Below are 10,678 nucleotides of genomic sequence, written 5' to 3'. Positions count from 1 at the left end.
TGCGTTTGTTCAATCAGTAGGAAAAAATAAAAAAAGGCACAGACATATTTGGGTCTCACATAAACTGGGAGGGGTTCAGAGGGGTGGCACCCTTACTAAAACTTAGAGCAACTATTCCCCTTGAATAATATTCCGAGTTTACTCAAATCGGCCGCAGCATCGCTGAGAACGACCATTTTCTAAAAAAAAGTTCCGTCCCGGGTCTTTACGGGTTAACCTTAATAAAGAACTTTGAGTTCGTTATGCGAACAATATTTCTGCATGCTTTTGGATTTGAGGTTGCAAAAGCAATAACAACAACAAACGTACCAACCAGTGATGCCAAATTTTCATCTGTATTTTGGAGCTCTAAAAATCTCATCACGTTGGCAAAATTTGAAAAAATCTGTAAAATAAAATCTACATATGTACTGGACATATCCTTCTCGAAAAAAAATGCAATATAGCTTGTTTAACATTTTTTCCGCGAATTCATTCATGCACACGTTTATGCGTAGCATATGAATGTAATGAAACCTCCGATACGTTCCACCGCATTTGAGTTAATTTATATTTTTCAACTATATAAAGAAGTTTAATTTACGATCCTATGGAAACCAAAAAAATCTGTATAAATCTGTATCATTTCCAGAAAATCTGTAATCTGTATATGCAGATATCTGTATGAAAAATACGCAAAAAATCTGTGTAAACGCAGCTAAATCTGTATATGTGGCATCACTGGTACCAACCGTGAAACGTCACTCATGTACTGCCTCATTAATAAGCGAACTTCATTCTCATTATAAAATTTACAATAATATGTGCATTTTTTTCAGTGTACCCATTTTGGTAATATTATTGTCAAAAGTGATTCTTTTTTGAATGTCCTGTAGAACAAAATCAGAAGTGGCGCTCCTAGCGGTCGAAAAGGTGACTAGCGCTTCTGTCATTTTCAATGTGTCTTCATGATTTCACGTAAGTGAACTATATTGGTATTATAAGATATTTGATATCAGCAAACATCTTATAATACCAATATAAATAAAGAGCCTAAAAATATGTTTTTATTAAACATTTTATTGAAAAATAAAAACTCCTTACCTATACAACATATCGACAATGTTTTTGCGTCAAAAGTTGCGTATTTTTGTGTTCTTAAGGTTAACCGAAGAAAACTTTGTTATTACATTTGAACTGAAAAAAATAAAGCAAAAAATCTGTTTTTTTTGGAACCCTAGGTCAGTTACGTCAAATTGCTCTAAATTGGTACATTTAATAGCTACAAAAAATAACGAAGTTGCTTATAATAAGTTGACTTACAACTTTGCCGAAGAATGTATACAATATTTCTGCAAATAAAAATGTTAAATTATTTTGTTTCGTTGATTTTAGGGCCACCCTAATTTTAATTTGCACATTAATAAAGGACTAAGTATAAGCAACAACTTCTTAGAAGAAACTATTGCTTCAAAACCACAAAATCACATCGAAAACCTCATGTCCGCCTAAATTGTGTTACTGTACCACTGTGCAATGAGTTTAGTTACCATTTTCACCACAAGATGGGATGTTCCCTATCCGTCTTCTCGAAAATATATGGGAAATTTGGAAGTGAACTATATTGGTATTATAAAATATTTGCTGATATGCAAGTAAGCTGCAAAGAAACCGCAGCGCAGGGGCTCAAGGTCGTTGATGTCGTCTTTACATTCGCAGCATTTATTCATTGCGTTTTGTGTGCGGTTTCGCAAACGCCAAGCACTACTCATTGAGCACACAAACTAGACGAGAAAGCTGGTGCTATCGGTGGCAAAAGTACCTGCAAACGAACGATGCATCTTAAAAATAATCTCATATCAGTCCCACCAAATGTTTTTACTGAGTATGGCCATATTTTTTTTCTTAAATCCATATAACAAATATTTTGTGTTGTTTTCCAAACTTTTTACTGTTAAAAAATCATCAAATAACTAATAAATGCAAGTTGTTTCAAATAAATTCCACACAAAAGTTAATTTAAGGTAGACACTGAAACTGCAATTTTTTCAGAAACTTCGTTCCCGAAAGGTTATTGGTTTCGTCAATCTGAGGGATAATAGCCTTGAGCAATGTTGCTTTTTGTAAGGGGTTCATTTTTTGTGGATGATCTGCTGACTTCAAATGATTTTTCAAGTTGAAATTGTCAGAACTCAGATGAAATCGTTTTTACTTGCTTAGCTGAAAATAGCTTGTACTTTTTTTCATCGTCGTCGTCTTCCGTCTAATCGCTGTTGTTATGAAATTGGAAACTTCCCTTTCTCATACCACTTTTCCAATATGCTAAATGCACGGGCTAATGCGGAATAATTTTATTCAGCACGTATTGCGAAATACTGGAGCATGGGCGTAGCCAGAATTTCAAATAGGGGGGCAAGCTCTTCAAAATTTTAGAAGTAAAAAAGTGGTACACTAGGGTCGCTTCTATGCGGTTGTTTTTACGCGGCTTTTTTGACGTGGATTCCGGAATTTACGCGGTTTTTTTACGCGGCACGTATCCCCCGTGAAAAAGCGACTTTAGTGTGTTTTGAAAAATAGAAATAAATACTAGTCTTTAGTGGTTGTTACATCAAGGCAACCAGTGAAAAGTTGTCCTTGACATCAGAGTGAAAATTTGATTATTCTTTGTCCAAGCCGCAACCGGGAATTCAAGATATGATTCACAAGATGGCCCAAATTTTACAGCGGATAGCGGTCCAGCAGCAGCAGCGTCAGTATCAAACCCCTGAACAGATTTTGGAGTCCCTCTCTTCGAACATCATCGAGTTTGTCTTCGACGAAGAAAACGGAGTTACGTTCGGAAGTTGTTGTTTAACCGCTACCAGGACCTTTTCGAGAACGATGCAGGCCAGCTGAGTGATGCGGCGAAGGTACGTTTACTTCTCCGGAATCTGGACACCCATTCGCACAGCCGCTATCTCAACTACATCCTGTCAAAGCTTCCCAAGGACGTGAAGATTGAAGACACAGTCAATATTCTCAATAAAATCTTTGGGCATCAAACGTTCCGGAAGAGGTTCATTTGTCTTTTCACGATTGTTGTTGACCATCTGCCGATGAACACTTAGCAAGTAGAGAGCACTCAACCGCTGTTCAAATATTGTTGACCTCAGCCAGGTTTTCACCCGACGTAATGTGCTAAACGAGCGTTCAATCGTGCATGTTTCCATGGTAGAGCAAGTGCAATTTTAACTGCTTTCTCAGTCGCAGGGAAGAAAGAACGGGCTTTAGCTAGCAGGTCTATAAGATCCAACTCTTCCAAGTTCTTACGATTTGCTCTCATACTGCTGCAATTTTAATACAAAACTTCCACCTCTCCATTAAAATTGTCAACTTCATAAAAAATTACTCTTCCAACGACATGCGTATTACGTTAGCGGGATTGAGCAAGGACAACGCGTAGGCAGGTGCACTATCTTCATCGAACCGTGTTTCCTGTGAGGTTACAAGAGAATCAAGGTAAGGAATTTTCACAGTTCGGTTCCAATACTCCAAGCTAGTTGATGCAGGCGGATTTGCCCGGTACTTCTGCCGCTACAATATCCTTGGTGGATCAACTGAAAAACCTGTGCAATTCCACGCAACATGGCGCAAGAATTTCAACCAATTATTTTTGATCTGGCTGTTACTTTACACAGATGCTTCTATGGGCTAAAGATGTCGTTTTGTGCTATTAGAATTATTGAAAACAAAATTCTGCACCAGTGTCAACATTTAGGGGGGGACAACGCCCCTCCCCTGCCTCCCTTTGGCTACGCCTATGTACTGGAGACGTTAGAAAGGAAATTATTTAGTAGCATATGCAAGACTTCAACCTTAAGTTTTGCTTTTTCAACGATGACCTTAAAGTCGGGGTAAGTAATGGGTGGACGTCTCCATCATTTTCCATGCAGCATATTTAGAAGCCGTCTGCGACCATAAACGTCTGCCCATATTCAAAATACTAAAGAAAAATATAACTACTCCGACACCGATCGGTTGAAGGTGAGACTGCTACGTGATTGTTTTGCTACTCGATGGTCTAAATAATCGCATATTAGTCTCTTTCTTATTCTTAATTGTAATTTTCACGAAAAAGGCAAACAGGTGAAATACCCAAAATAAGAAAAATATCTTCAAGCGCTGTTTTTTCAACTCGATGATTTTCCACATGGGACTGATATGCGATTATAGGCAGTATATGTTGCTGAATAAAGAATAAAGTAGTTGCATCATGTAAAATATGTTGCCTTTCTTCTAGAAAGGTATACGCGAAAAAAATAACATTGAAAAAACCTTAAAAATTGCTATAAGTGTACATAGTTATACCGTAATTAAACTATGTTTTTCATTGTAAATACATTAATTTTACATTGAACATCCTTGTTCAGGACATTGATGTTTAATGTAAAATTAATGTATTTACAATGAAAAACATAGTTAAATTACGGTATAACTATGTACAATTACAGCAACTTTTAAGGTTTTTTAATGTTATTTTTTTTCGGGTATACCTTTCTAGGAGAAAGGCAACATATGTTTCTTGTTTTGGGTATTTCACATGTTTGCCTTTTTCGTGAAAATTGCGTGTGTGTGTGTGTGTGTGTGAAGCTACTATTTAAAATGGCGTCTAAAGTTGATTTTTTGCCTCTGGGTATCATTTGGTCTGTTTAGGCTGTTTCCTACTATAAAAAGTTGAATCTAAAATGAATGATATATAATCTGACCTATATGAGAGTATAGTGACGTTTCGATTATACCAGGAACAAAAAAAAAAATCGCATCATATATTTAAAACATATTTATTTCATGTTACTTCCAAAACTTTCGGTATAGTAATGCTTTTGGCTACCAGAAATTCGTTATCTAGAGTGAAAAATAGTTCCTGCAGAAATTATTAAGCTGTATTTTTTCTATTATTTGAAGGTTTCATGCAAATCTTCTCAAACAAATAATAAGTTCTAAAGAAAAAGACTGGGTGTCACCGCTAGGTGGATTAATTTTGGGTTTTTATCACTGGGTCACCAGAAAGCTTAATAATAGCTTTAAAATATAAATTGTACAAAAAATCTCTCGGTCTCAAATGGTTAAAGTCAAATTTGGAACGGTCTTAGAGGGTTAAAGTTAAGTTTGGGGGGGTCGAAAGAAGAGGCTCTGAGGTTTTTTACCCCTTAAATGCTCGGCAGAGTACCCGGATATTGTCTATTTTTAGCAAGTTGTCAATAAAAGCGAACTACATTGGTATTCAAATTCATGAAAAGAGTCGGTTTTCATTCATTTCAGTCCATAAGATAAATTGTCCCCGAAATGGCCATACCGGAGCAGATTCCCGATCTAGAATAAGATCCCGAAGATTCGTATTTACGGGAAGCGTATGGAACTAACGGCTCTTTAGGTCCTCTATGCTAAAAATAGAGAAATTTTCCAATCTTGACGGGTCAAGATTTAAAATCGATGGAGAATTAAAGAAATTAGATGCATTTTGTTTCGGTGGATACCCGAGTAAGTAACACTAAACGCTTACGGGTGTAAAAAAAAAACACAAAACGGTTTATATTGCTTTGTTTATTCATTCATTCATTTTTATTTAACAGCTTTATAATTTATCCCAATGCGCATGTTATTTACTTTATTTTAGCAGCCACGGCATACTTAACTATTATTTCCATTTACGAGCATTCCCATGATCCCCAGCAATACACGACGGAATAAAATGGGAGATAGGGCCAGCCCAGGTATCGTGCATCGGATTTGCTAACAGATAAGCAAATTATTATCTATATTCCTTCGGAATACATATTTATAATTATAACCATGATAATGACCATAATTTCTCCTGAATAATCTCAAGGTACAATGCTGGCCTAACAAGCCAGTCGTCATATGTTCGAATCCCGTTTCGGGAGTGACTGTTTAATGTCAGTATGATCGTAGCCTCGCAACTGTCCTGTACAGTAACAATTGGCTGCGAAGTCTGTGTATAATAAACCGAAGGTCGGGTTCCGATACGAAATGTAGGAGCAAGACTTTACCATAATTATCATTATCGTAAGTATGATTGATCGTTACTATTAACTCGTAACGAGTAATCATAGTTTTGAACATTAAAAAAAGCAAAGCCTAGATGCTACATTCCGATTTGGAACTTGATTTTCTTTTTTTTTATACACAGACTTCGCAGCCGAGTGTTTAGTGTACAGGACAATTGCGGGGCTAGCGCTACGATCCTACTGACACTAACAGTCTTTCCCGATCCGAAACTCGAACCTACGACGACTGGATTCTGAGGCCAGCATCGTACCTCGAGACCATCTGAGAGATAGGTTTTGAACGTTATTGTGGTACTAGTGCTCGTTCATCCTGAATTTCCATGATCTTGATTTAGGACTTACACGGTAGAACCATGGTTTCTTATTTTCGATTTTTTGTTTGCATGCTTATCATTTGGTAAATTTTGATTGAATAAATTGTGTGAATATGGAATAATACATTCAACATCAAACTTCAGTGTATTTACCACAAATTAATGAAAATGCAAAGGTTTAATCATTTAGTTTTTCAATTTTTTATCATTATTTTAAAATAACAATTATGTTGGTTCAAAATACAGTGACGTATCAATTGAATCACGGTTCGTATTTTCACGTTTCGTCTTTCTTACTCTCGAATTTATCACGTAAATCATTTCGGTTTTACACGGTTTCCCGAAGTAACACGTTTTACGCGGCTTTGCGAAGTAACATAGTTGTTTTTCAAATGATTTCATAGCGTTCTCCCTGGTTTAGTACGAATGAACTACACTACACATGCTTGCTGATATGAAAACATTAAAATATATATATAACCAAATTATCAACAAGCGGGGGCCTAGTGTGGTTGGTAACGTCTCCGCCAACCACGCTCGACGCCTGGGCTCGAATCCCACCACCGACATAGGTGTCGATGGTTGTGAGGTGGCGTGATCCACTCACAACCAACCCAACTGGTCTAGATTCAATTCTAGCCGACACCGGGAGATTTTCTGAGGCGAAAAATCTCTGGGATCACGCCTTCCATCGCATGAGGAAGTAAAGCCGTTGGCGCCGGTCCGTTAATAAACGGGTCGTGAGTTAGGGTCCTGGGTGTAAAGTCGTCTCCCTGGGCGTCGGTGATTGGCCACAACAGTGGCGGAACTAGACCGACGGAAAGTAAGCGAGAATAAAAAAAAAAAATATCAACAAATTCAGCAAAAAAAAAACGTTTGTAATCCTCAATTACAACGATTAGCTCAATTTATAGTCAGCAAGATAGTTTAAAGTTTAAATACAAGTTATATTCTGCTTTGATAATGATATATGGGTCATTCCATGTCAAGTGTCCGAGGAAATGCATCGACCATCTCCGATTTCGACCAAAATTTGTGAGTCGATGTATTTCGAGCTGGAACTTATAAGTACAAAGTGTTGTACCGATTGGTGGACCCCTCGGCCAATGGGACTGCTTCCACTTTTTGCGAATTTAGCAAAACACCTTTTTTATTTTGTGAATATCTCAGGACCCTGATGAGCTACAGGTGTTATTGACATATCATTTTGAAGGGTTTTAGATGTGGAATCGAACTACGTGATCAAATTTTTTTTTGCAGTGTTGCCAACATTAGATTTTTTTCGATTCAAAACTTAATTTGCGGTTTCCTCAAAATACCCCCCCCCCCCTTCGATTTTGATTTTGACCACGCCAATGTGTTTAGCAGACGATTTTACATAGGAATCACTTATCAGCAAAAAACAAAATGTAGCGTTCCAGAGATACAGCATTTTCAAAATAATGGTCGATGCATTTCTTCGGACACTTGACAAGGAATGACCCATATAATGATGAAAATTATCAAAACTTACTTGTCAAGCTGGAAACAAAATTAATGTTTAAACCGTCAAGAGGTTATTTACCTTTTTGCTCGAGAAAAAGAGCAAAGTTTGCATTTTTTTTGAACGTGTAGCACCTTTTTTATTACATGAAAGTAGTAACTTCTGAAAGTTTTGTTGATCCACATTAAAAAAACACGTTTACACATAAGAAATACCAATTATTTGTGGAGTAATGGTCGGTACCCCGAAACGCCGTTTTTTGCAGAGGTGTTTACGATAGAGACCTAGCAGAAATAAAAAACTCATATTATTTCATTAGTTTAGAAGTGTGCCGGATTCTGAACGATCATTTTCATGAGTATTTTGTTTTCATGAGCGGGGGCCTAGTGTGGTTGGTAACGTTTCCGCCAACCACGCTCGACGCCTGGGTTCGAATCCCACCGCCGACATAGGTGTCGATGGTTGTGAGGTGGCGTGATCCACTCACAACCAACCCAACTGGTCTAGATTCAATCCTAGCCGACACCGGGAGATTTTCTGAGGCGAAAAATCTCTGGGATCACGCCTTCCATCGCATGAGGAAGTAAAGCCGTTGGCGCCGGTCCGTTAATAAACGGGTCGTGAGTTAGGGTCCTGGTATGGCCAGAACAGTGGCGGAACTAGACCGACGGAAAATAAGCGAGAATAAAAAAAAAAAAAATATTTTGTTTTCAGTGCAAACGGGAACTTTTTCCCGGAAAAACATGTTTTGAGCGCCAAAAATTGCATTGAAAATTTTTTTTCAGCAAAGTTAAATTTCGTGTATCAGCGGGCTTCAGTCGAACCTCTAAAAAGCTTCAACTAATACTTAAAAAGTGTTTATAATGATTCATAGTGATTTTACCGAAGCCCGTCTAGAAATTAACTTGGGCACTAGAGGGTTAACAACCGGGAAATTTGATAACGAACCATTAAAAAAGATGAAGAAAATCGGTTCAGTAGTTTTACCGCAATCGTAAACACGGCAGTCATTTTTTAGCAACACCATTCCAACAAAAACGCGTATAAAGTTTGAAGTATAGCTAATGCAGCCGTGACGAAGCGCACTTCAAATCGTTCTAACTTTCCCCTATTGCTCAGATCTCCATAAAAATTTGTGAAAATGTTCCCTAGAAGTTGTACTTAAAAATAATGCAACAAAAAATTTTCGATTTTTGAAAACTGAAAAGGTATATAACCCTTTAAACGTCTAGTGCCCAGTGCCGCCTTTAGACGGGTCTAAAAAGCTACAAGAAATACTTAAAAGATGTTCATAAAGATTTAAAGTGATTTCACCGAAGTCCTCCTAAAAATTAACTTGGGCAATAGAGGGTTAAGGTCGTTAGTTATGTGTTGTAAATGATAATCTATTAATATATTGTGGTCTTTTTACGTGGTATCAAATAAGTTTAGCATTGTTGAATCTAATGAAAAGTGAATGAAGTGTAATAAAGTAAAAAAAATAGACTTTTGGTCAATAAGGATAGGACTTTCTGTTTTTAATCTAATCAATAAATATTTTTCGTATATTTGTTCTGAAATTTCTGTTACCAAATTATAGGCAATCTTCATTGATTCGTGAAAAAGGAACAAAAAACATTCGATTGTCATAAGTTTTCGATTAAGGATCGAATGCCAAAGCTTAATAATATAGCAAATCACTACGAAAAAGTTATTACCCTGAATTTCCAATGAACTTTCATTTTGGATGCAAAATAAACATATATTGTGTGTTTTTTTTTGCAGTGTTGCCAACATTAGATTTTTTTCGATTCAAAACTTAATTTGCGGTTTCCTCAAAATACCCCCCCCCTTCGATTTTGATTTTGACCACGCCAATGTGTTTAGCAGACGATTTTACATAGGAATCACTTATCAGCAAAAAACAAAATGTAGCGTTCCAGAGATACAGCATTTTCAAAATAATGGTCGATGCATTTCTTCGGACACTTGACATGGAATGACCCATATAATGATGAAAATTATCAAAACTTACTTGTCAAGCTGGAAACAAAATTAATGTTTAAACCGTCAAGAGGTTATTTACCTTTTTGCTCGAGAAAAAGAGCAAAGTTTGCATTTTTTTTGAACGTGTAGCACCTTTTTTATTACATGAAAGTAGTAACTTCTGAAAGTTTTGTTGATCCACATTAAAAAAACACGTTTACACATAAGAAATACCAATTATTTGTGGAGTAATGGTCGGTACCCCGAAACGCCGTTTTTTGCAGAGGTGTTTACGATAGAGACCTAGCAGAAATAAAAAACTCATATTATTTCATTAGTTTAGAAGTGTGCCGGATTCCGAACGATCATTTTCATGAGTATTTTGTTTTCATGAGCGGGGGCCTAGTGTGGTTGGTAACGTTTCCGCCAACCACGCTCGACGCCTGGGTTCGAATCCCACCGCCGACATAGGTGTCGATGGTTGTGAGGTGGCGTGATCCACTCACAACCAACCCAACTGGTCTAGATTCAATCCTAGCCGACACCGGGAGATTTTCTGAGGCGAAAAATCTCTGGGATCACGCCTTCCATCGCATGAGGAAGTAAAGCCGTTGGCGCCGGTCCGTTAATAAACGGGTCGTGAGTTAGGGTCCTGGTATGGCCACAACAGTGGCGGAACTAGACCGACGGAAAATAAGCGAGAATAAAAAAAAAAAAAATATTTTGTTTTCAGTGCAAACGGGAACTTTTTCCCGGAAAAACATGTTTTGAGCGCCAAAAATTGCATTGAAAATTTTTTTTCAGCAAAGTTAAATTTCGTGTATCAGCGGGCTTCAGTCGAACCTCTAAAAAGCTTCAACTAATACTTA

Source organism: Wyeomyia smithii, chromosome 1, assembly GCF_029784165.1.
Source record: "Wyeomyia smithii strain HCP4-BCI-WySm-NY-G18 chromosome 1, ASM2978416v1, whole genome shotgun sequence".
Lineage (NCBI taxonomy): Eukaryota > Metazoa > Arthropoda > Insecta > Diptera > Culicidae > Wyeomyia > Wyeomyia smithii.
This window is presented reverse-complemented; position numbering follows the sequence as displayed.